The sequence below is a fragment of the Oryctolagus cuniculus genome, chromosome 10, assembly GCF_051225735.1.
Source record: "Oryctolagus cuniculus isolate XC-2025 breed Fujian yellow rabbit chromosome 10, ASM5122573v1, whole genome shotgun sequence".
Classification (NCBI taxonomy): domain Eukaryota; kingdom Metazoa; phylum Chordata; class Mammalia; order Lagomorpha; family Leporidae; genus Oryctolagus; species Oryctolagus cuniculus.
The window spans coordinates 11,032,116-11,053,255 of record NC_142876.1 but is presented as its reverse complement, the minus strand read 5'-3'; positions in this window follow the sequence as shown (position 1 = coordinate 11,053,255).

Below are 21,140 nucleotides of genomic sequence, written 5' to 3'. Positions count from 1 at the left end.
AATGATTTCTGTTTCTTAAATGAATTTCTTATTTATTTCATCTGTCATCTGTTGTTTTTTTCTCATTTATTTAAGAGATGTACCTGTGTTCTGTTGCCTCACCCTGATTTTCTTTACATTTTTTTTAAATTCTATTTCTGGAATTTGATAGATTATCTTCAGATTAGGATTTATTTCTGGAAAATAATTGTGCTCTTTTGGAGGTGTCAAGCTACTTTGCTTCTTCATGTTTCCTGTCCACATTGATGTCTGCACATCTGGTACAACAGTCCCTTCTTCTCTATGGAACAACCTTTATTGGGAAAGAGTTTATGGTTTATATGGAATGCAGGGTATCACTTGGCTTTGGTTCTACATGAGTTCAGAAGTGTTTTCTCTGAGTGACTTATTTTGCTCTAATCAATGTCAGTATTATAGTAGTCGTCGTCATCGTCGTGTAGTCTGTGGCATTTTGTGGGTATTAAAGTGTGACTTTGATTTGAATAAAGGCTTCCTCATGTGAGTCTTCAGTCTCCAGGTGTTAGGTATCAGTCACCCTGTGGATTGTGGCAACCAGTGCCTCATTCTTGGTGCTAAGGATCTCAAAGGAACGGTCCTCTTGTTCCAATGGCAGGGCCTGAATGATGCTGGGGCTCCCTGCAGTAGCAGCTTTGGCTCCAGGACAAGAGTGATGTGATGTGACCTTTTCCAGGTCCTGATGGGAAAGCAAAAACTAGTGCTACAGCAGCAGAAGCTTTAATCCCAGGACTGCGGACTGTGAACTGGACCCTGCTCTCGTCCTTTGGGGTGACTGTGAGAGAGATGGGAAAATTTGCGCTTGCAGCTATGGATCTGGAATGCAGGTACTTCCTTAGGTCCCACGGGCAGATTCACTGGATTTGAGGAAATCAGTGCTGATTGCTATAGTCCTGGTGTTTCAGGATGTCATTACCCTTGTCTCTGTGTGAGAGCGAGATGTGGGGATGTTCAGCCACCTGCCTATACCAAAGCAACACAGATAGAGCTCACCAGATAGTACAAGCGAGTGTGAGTTACTCCAAAGAATTGGAAACAGCACCAACAATTCCAACTGTGCAAGGTAGGGAGAGAACTGCCCCCCAGTTCCCACATGGTTGCAAAGGTGACGCTGGGGCTTGTTCCCCAGATTCCCAGCACTGGTCTAGGATGTAGAGATGGAACTTCCTCAGATCAGAGCCAGATTGTTACGGTTTCCCCCTGGTGCAAGCCCCGAGAAGTTGAGGGGAACACCTTTGGGTCACGGAGAATGAGTGAGTGCAGCTCCAGGACTTACACTTAGACAATCTTCAGTTGCAGGATGGACATGGTTTGCTTTCCACTTAAAACTGCACTGGTTCTGGTGGCTCCTGGTAGTAGCAGATTACTTGCTGTTTGCTGAGTCATAGCAGAGCTCAGCAGGAACTCGAGTCTAGCACTTTAAGGGTTGTAGAGAAACAAAGTAGCTGCTCAAACCCCATTAGCTTCTCCAGCCTTGACCCATGTTTTACATAACTCTTTAAGTTAAAGCTGTCAGTGGCAGGAGCCAGTTCCTTCTTCCTACCGTATCTTGGCAAGATGATATTCTCCAGCTGGGATCCAGTCATGCAGATGCAGGAATGGTTGGCAACATGGACAGCCTTGGTGGCATATCTGTCTTGTCTCCTCGCTGTCCTACAGAGTCTCTGTTCTGTCCTGTCATTTCACTGACAAGGTCTCTCAGTCTCCCGGGAACAAGTTTCTCCCTTTGTTCTTCTGGTAACTTTCTGTGAAGTCAGTGTGGCTTCTCACTATTCAGACATCTTGGATCTCTGAATTTCTGCTGTTAGAAGAAACCCAATTGGTGGTATGTTTTTTACATTAAGTGGGCTAAAATAAGACCCTACCAAAAAAAAAATCTACAACTAACATACTTACCTAGAAGTTTTTCTTCTAGGTTCTGTGACAAGCAAGAACATTTGCTCTCGCCATCCTATTTGAAACAATTCCAGGATTTCTAGCCACTGCAGTGGTTATTGGGGTGAATACAAAGACCTTGAGATGGTGAGCATGTCTGATGTGCCCACCTCCCCTTATCATGGTTTCTGATAAAGAGTTTTTTTTTTAAGGATTTTATTTATTTATTTGAGAGGTAGAGTTACAGACAGTGAGAGGGAGAGACAGAAAGAAAGGTCTTCCATCCACTGGTTCACTCCCCAAATGGCCGGTACGGACAGCGCTATGCCAATCCGAAGCCAGGAGCCAGGTGCTTCTTCCTGGTCTCCCATGTGGGTGCAGGGAACCAAGAACTTGGGCCATCTTCTACTGCTTCCCCAGGCCATGGCAGAGAGCTGGATTGGAAGAGGAGCAGCTGAGACTGGAACCGGTGCCCATATGGTACGCCGGCACCACAAGCGGAGGATAACCCACTGCGCCATGGCACTGGCACAAGAGTTTTTATGTTTATAATTTAGATGTTTAGTTACTAGTCAAATGAATTCAAGAAAAAAGATAGTCATGATATAATGTTACCTCATGGGTGTGGTAAGTATGTACTTAATATTTTTGAGTAGTAAACTGTTATCTATTAGCCCCTCCTTGATTTATTTTAAGGTCTGCAGTCCTGGGTAGAAAATATTCATGAGTGTCATCCAGCCCTTCTAATGCAGAGGCTCTGGATTCCTGACACTGCGCATTAGAAGCCCTGTCATCAGTAACACACAGTGCCCACGCTTCAGCACCTTTCCTCAGACTTCCTTTGATCATTGTCGCTGGATCCGTCTGCCTAGAGAAAGCAAGGACAAGCTCCCTCTGGCGATGCTGTGTGCTGCTAATTTTACAACATCAGAGGTTGACATCTTTCTAGATGGACTGTCTACCACCTTTCTGTCTACAAACTGTCAAAGAAACAGTGAAAACTAATCATATCCGTGCTCATGAAGTGGCCTTTTAGCTTACAGCTTTAAAATTCTAATTCATGAACTAGAATCATTATGAGTGCATTATAGGTCTCTGTTCCTTATTAAGCCTCTCTGATGGGACTTGGATTACTTGTACATTTTGATGATAGCCACAAGTTATATTTTTTTCACTTATTGATTCTGATTCACATTTGCTTTCCACTCAGGACCTGTTGCCACTTTATCTGCTTGCTGAGTTGGAACTAAGATGGAAATATTTATAGAGTGAGTTATTGATCTTTATTTTGGTTTTCATAGATTTTATTATCTTAATTGAGGCAAATGTACTAAAGCTACTCTTTTCATGTTTTTGTAAGTATCTACATTTCTATTGATGTGTTAAAAGGATGAGAAAATATACATAAAAATAAGATCTATTTCATATAACAGTGTTAACAGAAATTCATGAATATTGTTCTGATGTACAGATTTGTCTTTATGATTTTGTAATCAAAGTAAGTGTTAACACTGATGGTCTTTATCATATGTAATATTTCTTTGAGTGCTATAATCAAAATCAGGTATTCATTGAAATATTTCAGTTCTCTATTAGTGAAAAAATGAGTTAGACATAAATGGCTCCATGAGCTGCTTGTTCAATTCCAAGGAAACATAAAGCATCCAAAATTTGCCATCTTCTATAATCCTGGAATCTCTAAGTCTCATCCTAACCATGTGATTGTAGCTTATGTTCAAACCTATCTACTGGGCAAGCTTAGAGAAAATAATTCAAACCTTTTGGCATTTAATTATTCAAGTTCTATTTTAACGCAAAAACATTATAGTGGGACACTGTATCCATTGGAACATGCTAGGTTTTGTTGTGGTAGCAAATGAAAATTTATCTCATATATATATATTTATATAAAGAATATATAAGAATATATAAATTATATTAAGTTATATAAAATTTATATAATTTATGTAAAATTTATATATTAAATTATATAAAATTTATATAAGAATATACAAATATATATATAAAGAATAAAATAAGGGCTGGCACCATGGCTCACTTGGTTAACCCTCCACCTGTGGTGCTGGCATCCCATATGGGCGCCGGGTTCTAGTCCCGGTTGCTCCTCTTCCAGTCCAGCTCTCTGCTGTGGCCCGGGAGTGCAGTGGAGGATGGCCCAAGTGCTTGGACCGTGCACCCGCATGGGAAACCAGGAGAAGCACCTGGCTCCTGGCTTTGGATTGGTGTAGCACTGGCCGTAGTGGCCATCTGGGGAGTGAACCAGCGGAAGGAAGACCTTTTTCTCTGTCTCTCTCTCACTGTCTATATCTCTACCTGTCAAATAAAAAAAAAAAGAATAAAATAAGAATATATACACACACACACACACACACACACACACACAATTCCAAGCCCTCTATCTTTTTCTCATGTCTCAGCTGTGGTCACTTTCCCATGTTTTACTCATTCCAGAATCCAGTCTGAAAAAGCAGCCTCCACCTGGAAAGGGTGATAAAAGTAAGCACAGTGGCATCTACTCAGAGGTGGCCCCCACCATCTGCTCATCTTGCTATTCCTGACCTTGATGGAACAGAGAACTCTGACTCCCATTTCCTGCAAGGGCAGGGCTTTTGGGACATACTGACACCACATATTACAGACCCATATCAGTAAACTCTGCCTGCATGTTTTACATATTAGACTCTTGTAAAAAGAAATTCAGAAGTGTCTTTTGAGACATCTAATATCTCATCCCCAGAATGTCTTTGTTTGCCACACCACTCATCCCAGAATCTGGGAAGATTTTCCACAGGTTTGGGGCCATATGTCCAAGAATTGTCCTGAATCTTGGCTTGTATTGATCTTACATTCTCTATTTAACTCCCCAAATGGCCACAATGGTCGCGTGTTGGACAAGCTGGAACCAGAAGCCAAGAACTCCATCCTACTCGTCTGTTGCTTTTCCAGGTGTATTTGCAGGATGCTAGATCGGAATCAGAGCATCCAGGACTCAAACTGGTGCTCTGATATGGGATGCCAACAATGCCAACTTCAGCTTAAACCACTGCACCATGTTGATGGCCCACCCAGATAAATTTAAATAATCTCATTTTAATAATTTTTATTTGATGTTGTCTTGAAGTAATACTCAAATAGAAAATATAATATGACAATATGGTTATTGTTTTTCAGTGAAATTTTATTTATTTATTAATTTTAACATGTGTTCATTTGAAAGGCAGAGAGGGAGAGAGAAAAAGAGGGAGGGAGGGAGAGAGAGAGGGGAGATCTCCCATTTGCTGGTTTGCTCCCTAAATATCTTTAATGGCTAAGACTGAGTACAAGCAGGGAACACAATCCAGTGCCTCAACACAATGGCAGGGACTCAGCTACTTGCCTCATCACGGCTGCCTCTCAGAGTGTACATTGGCATGAAGCTGGAATCAGGTGTTGGAACTGGAAGTTGAGCCTAGACACTCGGACATGGGTGTGGACATCTGACCACAGACCAAACACCTGCCCTCATTGTATGATTTTAAATATCTAAGGTTTTTTTGAAAGTTAATTATGTACATAACTGCTTTAGGACACAGTAGTTTAAGGTTTCATCTAGAACACACCTATATATTAATAAATATTTATTTACTGTCTAGAAGTAAAGACTGAAAAAGCTGTACAAGATATTTTGCTATAAAAGCAAAATGGATGATTAGATAAGATAAAATGCTCTTTTAGGAAAATTTCTTACTGTCATTGCATTTTGATGAGAGTTTTTACTCCTTAATATCTAGCTCTAAGCATTACTGGCAATAAAAATACGAAAACATATTTTTCTTTCAGATCAATTTTTGTGTGGGAGAGGGAATTAAAGTCCACTGTGGAGAGATTCTCTAGCACATCTTAAATATCCAGGAGGCTTAGTAAGGCTTCAGATAAGTAAACCACTATCATCCGAGATGAAAAATATGAGCTGAACTCAACTTTCTACCTTTTGCTCTGCCCTTATTATTAAGATACCCTCAGGATTTTAAATATTTTCTTATAAATATATGCAAACACTCTTATTATTAAGGAACCTCAAGGCTTTGCATGTGCATTTATAAATAAATACATAGACATACACACATATATATGTATACTCATAAATGTACTAGTAATACTTTAGATAGTTTTCCAATATTGTTATATATATATATATATATATTTCTTGTTAGGTAAGCAACAAATTTTTATAACATTTTTATTATATTAATCCAAAATAGACATTAATTTGAATGCAACTCTAGCCAGCAAGAAATAAAATATTTCTCAGCATGACAGGTTTGGATAGCTACCGTGTAAGTGGGGCAGAGCAAATAAATATACAATGAGGCTTAAAGCATCTATTATAGATTTACTGTACAGAGATGGACGTATTTTAGGCCTCAAGGAGAGCATAAAATGTTCTCTGGCCCGTGTGAATCACAGTGAGCCTATCTCAGAGCGACGAAACACCATCATGAGCTGGGCAGCCTAGCACCTGTGCCGGTAATTGCCTGCTGCTGTTTGTGCAAATAACGTTGTTGGCATTTTTACTACACTGTTCTAACATCATTAAGGATATTTTGGACCATATGTTTCAGTCTTAAATCCGTTTTTTCCTACTTATCAACGGATTTTTCATAAGTGCATATAGCGCTCTGAATTCTCCCTGTAGATGTTTGAAGGGATCCCATGAAAGCAGCACCCCGACTTCTCTCTCACTTCCCGGAAACAGAATAGTTCAAGAAATAGTCTCCTGGGATTCATCTAGGCACATCTATCATTTGTGATTAATTTGTAAGCATTTCAGCCCCACCTCAGCTGAATGCTCAGTGGGCTCCACTTCGTCCTTTAGGGCCTCCTCAAAAACAGTCACAGCAACTGGGACTGGAACGAGAACCCAAGAGCCCCAAACTGCCAGAGCTCCCATCAGCTGGCAGCATGAGCTACGTAGGATGGAGTGAAGACCCTTTCGTGCCTCTCCCTTCAGAAGAGGTTTATGAAGCCTTATCACATACATGTCATAAAGAAGTAAGATTGTGTGAGTTTCTGTGTGTCTGAGTGTGTTTGTGTGAATGTTACTTAATTTTCTCAATGAAAAATATCCTCCATTGTAAAATGAGAGAATAAAATTCCCTAACTCGTCATTTTTGTTACAAAGGTCAGTGACGAGGAAGTATGGTCAGTGCATATCCCACACTTGAATATTACTGTGCTCAGAGACTGAATTATTATCTTACTAACCAGAATTGCTAGACAATAAGTAGTTTGTAAGGGGAATGAGGAATATTGCAGATGTATTCATGAATCTCTTTTTTGAAAAGCACAGAATTTGTAACAGAATTAGTGTTTTGGTTTTGTCATTGATTGCTCATTTCTTATTCACAGGCTCATCTACATGTTTATATAAAATCTTATACCCTCTATGACCTTGTTTGTGTGGGCCCAGATAAGATCCTGTTGCACAAAGTGTACCTAAGTAAACGCCCAGCCAGGACCTTATTTCCTACATATTCATATGAGACATGCCAATGTGGGATAAATCACTGGCCAATGAATGTTTACTAAGAAAACGTGTTCTGACATCTTCAATATCTGAACTGATAAGACAAATGATATGTCTAACACTGGCTTATGTTCTCTCAAATGAAAATGAACAGGTGCTGTTTTGTTTGTTTGTTTGTTTGTTTGTTTGATTTTTACTTTAAAGGGAGGGAGAAAGAAACAGGGAAGAGAAAGGGATATAGAGACAGAAAGAGAGAGGGAGAGAGGAAGGAGGGAGAGACAGAGAGAGAAATATTTTCCATCTTCTAGTTCACTTTCCAAATGCTTGCCTCAGCCGGGGCTGGGCCAGGCTGAAACCACAACCAGGAACTCCATCCAGGTCTTCCGTATGAGTAACAGAGACCCAAGTACTTGAGCCCTGCTGTGCGTTAGCAGGAAGCTGGATACAAAGCAAAGGAGAGACTGGAATCCACACTCTCTGGTATGGGATTTGGGCATCCCAAGCTGTGGCTTAACCTGTTGCACCATGGCATTCACCCCCAAATTTATAGATTTTCCCTCAGATTATATGATCTTCTTTGCTTTGCTTTAATTCCATAAACATTGATGTCTTCCCTTTAACTTTGATGTATTATATAAAATATATCAAATATAATGTCAGAATTATAAATAATAGTATCAGATATCAAGTACATTATAATCTGAAAGAAAATACAGTTTTAAACAATACAATGCAGGGGATGGTGTTGTGGCATAGCAGATAAAGCTGCCACCTGCCACATTGGCATTCCATATGAATGCCAATTCAAGTCCTGGCTGCTCCACTTCTGATCCAACTCCCTACCAATTGCCTAGGAAAAGAAGTGGAAGATGGCCCAAGCACTTGAGTGCCCACATGGGAGATCAGGAAGAAGTTTCTGGTTCCTGGTTTTGGCCTGGCCCATTCATGGCCATTGTGGACATATGGGGAGTGAACCAGCAGGTGAAATCTCTCTGTCTCTCTTCTGTGTGTGTGTGTGTGTGTGTGTGTCTCCCTCTGATTTTTTTCAAGTAAATAAATAAAGCTTTAAAGTAATTTCAATGATAATTTTATGGCCAAATACTGAAGTATTCTGTTAAGATATTAGAATTGGTGAAAGTGATCATCTTTAATATGCAATTGCATTAATCAACCACATCATATCTGATGAAAATTATATCCTACTTTAAATGTGATAATATGAAAAAGTACAAAATTTTTTACCATAGTACTTTCATATCAAGCACATTTTTGGCTTTCTATACTCAAGGATATATATATATATATATATATATATATTTCATTTTGAATATTAGAGAAAAAATAAAAGAAGTGTATTAAAAGGATTGATTGCACTCTTATTCATAAAAATAATAGTAAATATTTTGCTGAACAAACAATAGGTTACTGGTTTGGATCTTAATTTTGTGGATTTGAAATCTTAAGGAAGGAAGGTTTTAAGTACATTGAGACCCAACTTTGAAGTTTGATTGCAAGTCTGTCTTCAGTTTCACCTAGAAAAAGGCCTCTGCCAAGAGTTACTTCTAATCCTGCAGGACAGTTAACTGAATGACAGCTGGGAAGAAGCGTAAAAAATTCATCTTTCATTGCTTTAGGGAGTCTCTGAATACATATGATCATGTGCAAAGTGTCATGAATTAAAATTATTCAAATCAATAAACTTCATTATTTTTATTGAGAATTTTTTAGTAAAAAGAAGACAAAAAGTATGATGAACAGATGTCCTAGATGTCTAGGACTTCCATCTGTTACAGATTCAGCGATCTCACAATTTTATTTTATGGCTATATTTCTTTTTGTCACTCAATTCTCATTCTGTTGGTATATTCAGGGAGAACAAAAATAATTACAAATGCCCAATTGATTGTGGATCAGAATCATGCATTTCTAATTAGTGTTATTGTTTTTAATAACCAGTATTCATAATCAAACCTACTGATTACTTCTCCCACTAACAATGTGCTCCATGAACTAACTGCAGTAATTTTATCCTGTTCCAAATGTATTTGTGTGAGTAGAGAGATACTTGAACCAATGCTTTTGTAGTCATTCATTAACTAGATTTTCACTAGAATTCAAAAATTAAGTGTTACTGAATTATTTTCAACATATTACAGGAATGTTTTCTAAGTAATATTTTCTCCTCTTCTCATTCCTCCCACACTCCTCAGGATTGGGCAGGATTTTAGTTAAGTTGCTTCCAAATCCTGCTTTTTCTTCTTACTCTGTTAATATGAAACACATGCCCAAACTTGGCTGATGATTGGAAAAAATTGTGGTAAGAAGACTGAACTTGGGATGTAGATGTTCGAAATCAAAAAATTAAAACACAGTTTTAACTTTGGGCGCTCATGTTTCAGCAGCTCCTCCTCCTCCCAGGGCGGGATAGGCAATCAAGGACAATTGTGCGACTATCCGAAGCAGCCATGAGTCAAAACTGTGATATAGTATCTAACACATTTTAGATCAAACTCCTTGGCGCAGATGCCTAGCAGAATAGCAAAGCATTTCATTAGATATGGTAATAACAAATCTTTTTGGTTGTTTGATCAGATGGAAATTTGAGCCAATAAACAGAACAGTAGAGTGCAGGCATTTTGCAATGCAATAACTATACATATGTATATGGAAACATAATATGATAGCTATAAACATTGCATTATACACATATATAAATTTATTACATATATATTAATAGTTGGGTCAATAATATTTAAAAATATTTATTAGAGCAACTAACTCAGTATTTGGAATTTCATTAGGACATGATTTAATTTGAAAATATTTCACATTTTAAAGGTTAACAAATGAAGTCACACACAGAGATTGACATTGTGCTGCTGTGGGTTAAACTGCTACTTGAGATGCTGGCATCCTTAATCAGAGCACTAGTTTGAAACCAGGAACCCACTATAAACCCGAACTCCCAACCGAATAGGTCTTTTCTGTTTTCAGATCTTTTGCTTTTCCCAGGCCTCACGGTGGCAATAGGTACACTATGTAATGCTATATTGAAAGTGGCTCATACAGATTCACCTGCTAGAAATGAAAGAAGAGACAGAGAAAAGAGGAGAGAGACAGAAAAAGGAGAGAGAGAAGAGAGAGAAAGCAACCTTCCTTCTCTTAGCCTTTATAATGTGCTTTCAGAGTAATAGTTCTTTCTTCATGCATCAAAACTGCATCATTTTTCTATTTTGGAATATATGACAATTCTTCTGCAGAACCCGTGCATTACTTTCTGTTGTTTTAAGAACAAATGCCATGGGGCCAGGCACTGTGGCGCAGCAGGTTAACGCCCTGGCCTGAAGCGTCATCATCCCATATGGGTGCCAGTTCTAGTCCCGACTGCTCCACTTCCAATCCAGCTCACTGCTATGGCCTGGGAAAGCAGTAGAAGATGGCCCAAGTCCTCGGGCCCCTGCACCCACGTGGGAGACCCAGAAGAGGCTCCTGGCTCCTGGCTTCGGATAGGCGTAGCTCTGGTCATTGTGGCCAATTGGGATGTGAACCATTGGATGGAAGACCTCTCTCTCTCTGCCTCTCCTCTCTGTGTAACTCTGACTTTCAAATAAATAAATAAATATTAAAAAAAGGACAAGGTCCAGTGCCAGTGCCAGTGGAGCTGGCACTGTGGCATAACAGGCTAAGCCTCCACCTGCTGTGCTGCCATTCCACATGGGCACTGGTTCATGCCCTGGCTGCTCCTCCTCCTATCCTTCTCTCTGTTTATGGTGTGGAAGTAGAAAATGGCCCAAGTCCTTAGGCCCCTGAACTTGTGTGGGAGACCTGGAGCAAGATCCTGGTTCCTGGCTTTGGATGTTCACTTTTGGGGAGTAAACCAAGAGATGGAAGACTTTCTCTGTGCCTCTCCCTCTCTCTCTATGTCTCTCCATAAATAAATAAATATAAAGAACAAGTGCCAGTAAAAGATAGCTAATAAATGGTTGAAACCATGGGCTGCATTATCAGTTTACAAAGATAATTAGAGTCATAAACTAAAATCATTGATTCGACTGAATTTCTTTGAGAGAGAGTGCTGACCATAGAAAAGGCAGACAGTGAGATGTTCAGGAACATCTGTACCTCAAGGACAAGAGAAGGAATAGAAGCCTGTGCAGGAAAACACGAAGCAGTTACAGTGGTTGGGAGATTGGGAAAGTGCAGTCAACACAATGATAGGAAGATCAAAGGTCAGCGTGTATTCATTAAATAAAAGATAAAAAAAAAAAAAAGTAAATGAACCCCCAAAAAAAATAAATAAATAAAGGATAGCTTCATTGGATATAAAAAAAAAAAAAAAAAAAAAGGTCAGCGTGAATAACTGTATCATTGGCACAGGGAATCCAAGCAGCGCATCCATTGTTTCACCAGAGAAGAACGCACTGGGTTTTGCAGTAGAGAACAGTGCAGACATTGTTAAAGACATTTTCAGGGAAGTGGTGGAGCGTGGATCAGAGGTAGGAGCAGGTGGAGAGGGAAGACTCTTACCACTTCAGACTGAAAGTGAAGTGCCCTAGCTTTGTGTTTCAGAGAGGTACTTAGTGACATGACCATCTTCAGGGCAAAATGATCATGATTTACCGTGATTCAATAAGGGAAAACATAAGGATATTTTCGGGGGGGGGAGGACAAAAAGAAACAAGGAACCATAATAGTTACCTAAAAATATTTGTGTGACTTTATGTATAAGAGCAGGCTTGACATGTTTTCCGTAGCTCCAGAAGAAACAATTAGAACCACTATTTGAAATTAAAAATACATATTTGACAAAAATTTTTAAAAATTACAATAAATATAGATGAAGCAGAACATTTCCATTAGTGTCTCATTCCAATTGGGAGGCCTCGCACATTCCCAAAATAAAGCACATGCTAACCAGTGCATTTGGAAATTTACAGGCATGTACCCTATAATGATATTGTGAGTAACTCTGGACCACATGAACCACAGTGATTCCCTAAGATTATAAAGTAGCTGAAAAACTACATATTTTTATTTAAACTATTAAATATTAAAACTACATATCTTTTATTTAAAGAATTCATTAATACATTAGATTATCACTATCACAGCAAATGCATAATTACTACAACACAATTATCATGAATTCTCATGTTAATATGATATTAATATAAAGAGAGCAGATTCAGTGGTTCATTGATAGAATTCTAAGAACATAATGATATGTCCCTCCCTTCTTTTCCATTCTTTTTCTTTTTTAATTTTCTAGATAACATGTTTTTAAATTAACATTATATTCAAAGGCTTAAAGCTCCACTAAATAAAGAGTTCAACAAGTAAAAGGTAAAAGGACAATTCTTCAGTAGAAATAGAAGCAAGGGCTATTAATAATCAAATGAAAATACATCCATTTTACTCATATACAATATATTTTTTAAAAATCACAGGACATTAAAGCTATTCTAATATATCCATAAATACCCCAAATAAGAGAGAACATGATATTTTATAAAATTTCTATCATCAAGTAATACTGTAGCCATAATAATGGTGAACCTAATATAAAACTGTAGCCACTGTAACACTGTAGCTATCATAACATAGTAACATCACACATTGTTACAATTTAATGGTTTATGAATTTACAATTATACTTTTTACTATTATTTTAAATTGTACTCATTATAAAAGATACCTCGTGATTGCATCACTCCCTCCTGTGATTGATTTAATCACAACTTGCTTTATTCGTTATGGTCCCTACACTTACAGTTAATTAATTAATTTATTTATTTGACAGATAGAGTTACAGACAGTGAGAGAGAGAGACAGAGAAAAAGGTCTTCCTTCCGTTGGTTCACTCCCCAAATGGCCGCAATGGCTGGAACTGTGCCGATCCAAATCCAGGAGCCAGCAGCTTCCTCCGGCTCTCCCATGTGGATGCAGGGTCCAAGCACGGCCATCCTCCACTTCCCTCCAGGGCCCTCCACTTCCCCTCCAGCTGGACAGGAAAAGGAGCACCGGGACTAGAATTGGTACCCATATGGGATGTGTGTGCCACAGGTAGAGGATGAACTTAGTGCACCACGGCGCCAGCCCCACAAACAGTTAATGTTAATAGTATGGGGCCACGTTGAAAGATGGACCAAGAAATTAAATTAAAAGTGACCATTGGGGCTGGTACTGTGGCGTAGTAGGTAGAGCCACTGCCTACTGTGCCAGTATCCCATATGGGCACCAGTTTGAGTCACGGCTGCTTCACTTCTGATCCAGCTCTCTGCTATGGCCTGGGAAAGCAGTGAAAGATGGCTCAAGTCCTTGGGACCCTGCACACAAGTGGGAGACCTGGATGAAACTCCTGGTTCCTGGCTTTGGATCAGCGCAGCTCCAGCCATTGTGGCCCTCTGGGGAGTGAACCAGCTAGCTGATGGAAGACCTCTCTCTCTGCTTCTACCTCTTTGTAACTCTGCCTTTCAAATAATAAATAAATAAATCTTTTTAAAAAAAGTGACCACTGATTACAAAGTTGAAAAATCAGTGATGGTTATTGTCCACTAGTTAGCAATGTCGCATTCCACCATAGCTGCCATTTTGAAGCACAGTGATGAAATAAAGATCTGCTTTACTGTAGGCAGAGAGATGGACAAATATTGGTGAAGGCTTTGTACCAGGTATGGAGAAACTTCTTATGACATGGATAGAGGAACAAACACAAAAGTGTATCCTTTTCAGCACTGCTATTTGTGCCATAATTAAAAAAAATAAAAAAAGAAGGTGCTACTATGAAGACAGAAGAATTCCGGAAACTCTACATAACTGAATGTAGTGGTAAATTATTGGCAAGAGCAATCCAACAAGGAAAATTTGGTTGGGCAGTAGGCTAGATATGTACCATGCTATACCTTTTAGGTTTGTGTGAGTAAACTCCAGGATCTGAGAACAGTGAAAAATATTACCTATCCAGCATTTCTCAGAACATATTTCTGTTTTTAAGTGATGCATAAATGTAAAACCCAAGATTCTTTTCTATATCAGTTGCTCTCTTCTACATTTCTGGAGATAAAAAATGCTGCCATAACTTAAATAGGAAATAAACATTTTCAACAGAAAGGATGCACAGAATAAAGACTGTATATTATGGCTGAAAATATGGTAATGAAAACTTAAAGATGTAGTTTGGATCCCCCAAAGACTTCATGCTTACGGACCTGCTGAGAATGTTTAATTAGGTACTGTTGAAGAAATCCTATATTAATAGATCTAGACTATATACATGTGCAACTGCACACGCATAAGATAAAACATTTCTCCATTTTATTGTACTTTGTACCTTTATTATGTTAAATATAGCATGATCTCTTCCCTTAGCTATGTATGATCTAAATAGGTATACAAATAAAAGAATATAATGCAGTATAAATGATGCTTTATTATCTGAATGATTACAAGGCATTTCTTTTAAGACATATTTATTTATGTGAGAGAGAAAAAGAGAGAGATATCTTCCATCCACTGATTCATTCCCCAAAATGGCCACAACAGCAGGAGCTAAGAGCACCTAACTGGTTCTTCAATCCGGATGGCATATACTTAGGTCATTCTGTGCTCTCTTCCTAGGTGCATTAGCAGGAAGCTGGATTGGAAACAGTGCAGACAGGACTTGAATTGGTACTCCAGTATGGGATTCTGGTGTCATGATCAGCAGCCTAACATGCTGTACCACAATGCCAGCCCCACAAAACATTTCTAAACAATGGAAGTTTAATTAAGTGCCTTGGAAATGCATAGGGGAAGGCATGTGCTGATCCCAGAGGCACCATAAAGCAGGTGATATCTGAACTGTATTTATAGATGGGGAGGAGTCTAGTTATTGTGAAGGAAAGATAAACATGGCAAAGGGAGTATTATGAAAGGCAGAACATGTTGAAAGGATTGAAAGTGATTTTCAGTGGTGAGAACAAAGGCTGTATCAAGGAAAGGCTGTGTGACGGGGCTGGAAAGCCATTAAGCATCAGATTGTGAAACCACGGGAGAACTGTGCACTGAGATTTAAAGTGCAACTCTGAAAGAAATAGAAATTTAAAGAATAAGTGATTTGTTTTAACAAAAGATAATAATGTAGAGCTTCTCAATAACAGATTGGGAAAGTTAATTTCTATAAATAAAAAACATACCTAGCAACACATGAATTTTTCACTTTAAAAAACACTCCTGGCAACACATGAATTTTCTACTTATCTCCAAGTAATTGTAAGTTTTACAATCAATATTCAGCAAAATAATCTGTACCTTCTGGAATTTGCTTCAGTGATTGGACTTACATTGCAATAGTTTTGTAAAGTATGTATTTTCATTCAGAAACTACAAATGAGAGAAAAATCAAGAATGACAGCAAGTGAAATTGACACTCGTCATTAAGTTCAAATTTAAATGAGTCACCTAAGTGTGTAATTTACCATTGGCATAATAATCACATTTGATCTCAAGGATTATAAGTATATTACAAAGATACTGACATGTAAATTGCTTCCAGATTTATGCACTATCTGAGCAGATCAAATGCAATCTTATTAAATGCGCCAATGATGTTTAAGTGGATAAGGAAAATAGGAAACTTCATTATGAAACGGTAAGCTTCCCTAATATATTTCCTTCAGCGTAAAGAAATGAACCCATCCTATCTTCATTAGATAACAATGTGTACTTGAAAAATAAAGGCAAAGAAAATGTATGTTTGGTAATCTTCAGGCTCTTACATGCAAAAATTAGCACAGTTCACATGATATATATATATATCATAACTAAATGGTGAGTAGAAAATCCATAAAAATTTTAATATGTACAATAATACAGTTGCATATTTATATTAATATATATTGCAAATAATGTAGTCTAAAGAAAACATTTAAATTAATGGTTTTATCATGTGATTGCTCAAAAAAAGGAAAGGCATAAATTATTAAAGTATTGTTTATGTGAAAAATTAAATTTAAATTTAAATTATGATTTCTATATATGTGCTTTTAAAAAGTTGATTTTTATTTGAGAGGCAGAAGCATAGGGACAAATATATAGAGAGATTATACAGACAGATATCTCCCACCTGCTGGTTTACCCTCAAGTCTGGAGCCAGGAACTCAATTCAGGCCTTCCACATTAGTGACAGGAATGCAAGTGCGGAGTAATTGAATGTATAAATAAACATTGTACTAACAAAGTTAGGCCGTATGCTTCTTGCAAAAAATCCAGAGAAAATCTCCACCATTACATTTTTAATCTCATAAACCCCATAAAAGGCAACTTTATACCATGAATTAGAGAGCAATGCTATTCTAAAACATCTGCATTTTTAATATGCTTCTTTATTTTTGGCATTAATATTCATTTTCCCCCTTCTGGCATATGAAAGCCCAGAGGGTGGCCATGCCTCATTGCTCTAACATATGCTGTTTCAGTTGCTGAAAAGAATAGAAGGCTATAGATTTGGGGAGAAAACATAGCTTCTGTCCAGCTGTAATCAGCCGCATTTACATGAAAGAGTGTGTTCAGATCAGGTATTCTGAATCTACCTGTCAACACAGGAAGCACTCATTCCTAAATAACGTCAACTCTTGTTCATTGCAAATCTCTGGATTTGAGTGAACCTCCTGGAGCAATTTTTAGAAATACTTTCAGAAACTCTTAGATGTTTTGCTTAGATTGAGACAGACTTTGGCAAAGTAGTAAACTTTCACTTTGTCTCTGGTTAACTATCTCAATAAGTATATAAGATAAAAATTATATAACCTCAAACACAAAAAATAAAAAAATAACTAGAAAAATTCTTACGTATCAAGTGCCAAAATAGCACAGAAGAAAGCTGGGCTTTTTTTTTTTTTTTTTTTTTGACAGGCAGAGTGGACAGTAAGAGAGAGAGACAGAGAGAAAGGTCCTCCTTGTCCATTGGTTCACCCCCCAATGAAAGCTGGGCTTTTAAGAACAATATTTTTCATCCATTGAATTAATTTCACAAAATTTACAGAAGATTTCCTCATTTTAATCTGTAAAATAATTTTGTTTTTTTCATTTATTTGACAGAGTTAGACAGTGAGAGAGAGAGAGACAGAGAGAAAGGTCTTCCTTCCCTTGGTTCACCCCCAAAATGGTCGCTACAGCTGAAGCTATGCTGATCCAAAGCCAGGAGCCAGGTGATTCCTCCCGGTGTTCCATGCAGGTGCAGGTGCCCAAGCACCTGGGCCATCCTCCACTGCCCTCCCAGGCCACAGCAGAGAGATGGGCTGGAAGAGGAGCAACCAGGACCAGAACCTGGTGCAAATATGGGATGCCAGCACCACAGGCGGAGGATTAACCAAGTGAGCCATGGCGCCTGCCCCCCTGTAAAATAATCTTAAAAATCAAAGTCTGATAAAAAAAGTGCTTACAATAATATGCACTGTCATTTCAGGTGAATTTTCTTGATAGAAAAAAAACTGGACAATCTGAATAATAATTATCAAAAATTGCTTGATAAAGCAGCACTGAGCCATGCAAACAGGGATGATATGAGTGACCTCAGCCAGGAGATGCAAGATGGAGCACACAGGTAAACCTGCAGTTGAAAGCTCTTTTCAGAGAAGGATGCCACTTATCCAAAAGCTGTGGGGAGAAGGCTGAAGAGCCAACAGAGTGTTTGGCAATCTTCTGGGTCTATGATGGCGACAGATTTTAGAGCCTATCCAGGCAGAAATATGTGTCAGAAATAAAGTTAGGATTCTTCAAGCACTTCACATCAGGTGTGAGCCCTAAGTGGAACATCCCCGTGAAAAATTAAGCCCATGACCAAATTATTTTGTACGTGTAAATACAGACTTAAGCCTATTAAACTGAAACTGGACAGGACTAAAAAGAGAAATTCTCAAAACCATAATCACCATAGGATTATTGTACATGTGAATATTATGCACTGGTGGAAGACACAAAAGAATTTCATTATGGATAAAGGAAATTAGAGCATCAGTCTCAAAATCAGCTGCATTCAAATAGATGAAATGCTGCTTGTAGTAAGTACAGAATATGCAGCCTTTTATATATATATATATATTTATATTAGAGTATTAATCCAAATAAACCAAGTGTAGGAGCATAAAGTCATTCTTAATAAAAATCAAATTACAATTACGCATGGTGTATTATCTGATAACATATTAAATTGTGTGAATACAACTTTAGTCTGATAATGAAAAAATACAAAGCCTCAAATACAAAAGGATAAGAAAATCTAAAACAGTGGCTGATATAATAGCCTTGAGAATACAAAGAATCCAACACAAAAGCTAATAAAATAGCAAGCCATATTCAGTAAATGACCAACAAAGTCTATTGAGTAGATTAATAAAATTACAAAATTGAAACATAGAAAACAAATTGCACATTCCAGGGATGAAAGAAATGGTTATCATAGTTCTATGGGTTGAATACGATTTAAAACATCAAATCGTGCAGGAGTTAATTTCTAAAGTCTAACGTTAATGGTATTAAGAAGGTGGAAACAACACAACTACAGTGTTTAGATCCAGGGATTTTGAAAAATGATTATACTAGATTCAGTCACTAGCAGGGGAGCCCCCAAGGTTGGATACTGGTGGTTTTATAAGGGGAGAGAGAGATCACACAGACACAAATAGATGCGTGTGCTCCCAGTGTCCCTCCATGCCACAGGACTCTGACAGCACCAGACAAGGCCCTCAGAACTCGTACTTCCAGAAACATGAGTCCAATTCTCTTTTCTTGATAAGGTTCATCTGTTTCAGATGTTCCAATATTGTAGAAAAGCTAACTAATACAATGACAAAATGTTAAAATCTAATATTTTGATAAACTATCATAAATTAGAAAATGAAGTTGGCATTTTGTAAAAATGCAATATCTAGTTTTACACAAGAATGTAATTGTGACATCTCTAAAACAAATTGAATAATATTTAATAACTTTCCTTAAGTGAAAAGTCAAGATCAAAGAATATAATAATGATTTTTACCAAATACTGAATGAAGAAATAGTATACATCAAGCAGTCTTCTAGAGAAAGAGAGAGAGAGAGAGAGAGAGGTAGAGACAGAGAGAGACAGAGGGAAGGAAGGAAGGAAGGAAGGAAGGAAGGAAGGAAGGAAGGAAGGGAGGGAGGCAGGGAGAGGAAAAGCAGGAAGGAGAAAAGTCTATATTCTCAGAATTGTATCTAGGTACATTAAATCTGTTCTCTTCATATTAAAAGTATATGTCGCTCCCCGTCTTCGTGGAGGAACGACACAGGACCCTGCGCTGTTCTTTTGTCTGCTCGGCCCTCCCCGGGTTTGCTGCTGGTTCTTCCCGGGTTGGCTACTGTCCCTTCCACCTCCGTGGAAGGGCGGTTCCCCCGCCACATTCCCCACTTCCGCGGGGGAGCAGCACACCGCCGGCCGGCTCTCTCAGGGGCTGCTCAGATGTTCCTCAGGTGTTCCCCTTAGATGTTCCTGGTGCATGTTCTCTCTCTCCTCCTTTATAGTCCTCCTCTGCCAATCCTAACTCTGCTGCCCACACGCCGAGTACGCTGCTCTCCTCCAATCAGGAGCAGGATCAGCTCCTGGAGGTCATCACTCAAGTTGGCAAGAGGCAGCTGCGTAGAAGCTGTTTTCTCCTCTCCCAGCGCCATATTGTGGGAGAGCAGAGTTGGGATTGGTGGAAGAGGACTATAAAGGAGGAGAGAGACAACATGCACCGGGAACATCTAAGAGGAACATCTATCTGAAGGAACATCTGAGCAGCCCCCGAGAGAGCTGGCCGGTGGTGTGCCGCTCCCCCGCGGAAGTGGGGAAAATGGCAGGGGGGCCCGCCCCTCCACGGAGGTGGAGGGACGGCAGCCAACCCGGGAAGAACCAGCAGCAAACCCGGGAAGGGCCGAGCAGATAAAAGAACAGCACAGGGTCCTGTGTCGTTCCTCCGCGAAGAGGGGGAGCGACAGCTGTCCAAATTCTAAATAATCTACAGATGAATTACAGTTAAGGAGGCAGATTAGCTTACTTACTAGACATAAAGAGATATATAAAATATCAAAATCCAACCTATATTCATCAATTTGATTATAAAATATTACCAATTATACCTGTTAATCATCAATGTCGGGGCTGGCACTGTGGCACAGCGGGTTAAAGCCCTGGCCTAAAGCACCAGCATCCCATATGGGCGCTGGTTCTAGTCCCAGCTGTTCCTCTTCTATTCCAGCTCTCTGCTATGGCTTGGGAAAGCAGTAGAAGACTGCCGAAGTCCTTGGTCCCCTGCACCTATGTGGGAGACCTGGAAGAAGCTCCTGGCTCCTCACTTCAAATTGGCGCAGCTCCAGCCATTGCAACCAGTTGGGGAGTGAACCAGTGGATGAAAGACCTCTCTCTCTCTCTCTGTGTGTGTGTGTGTGTGTAACTCTGCCTTTCAAATAAATAAATAGATAGATAGATAGATAGATAGATAGATAGATATTTAAAAATATAATCAATGTCAGTATGAGTTTTTTCAGTCTGTTTGACATTGTAAACCACCAATTCAGGTCTGTAACTTTTAATATTCTTATTATGCTTTCTGTAGCAGTATCTCTTTGTAGCAATCTGCCTAGTTTATTCATACATCATATTTTAAAATCTGCCTTAAGTTTTTTATGGCAAGGAATTGTCATAAAATCACTTATTGAATTAGAATTCAATTTATAAATGTTGTGA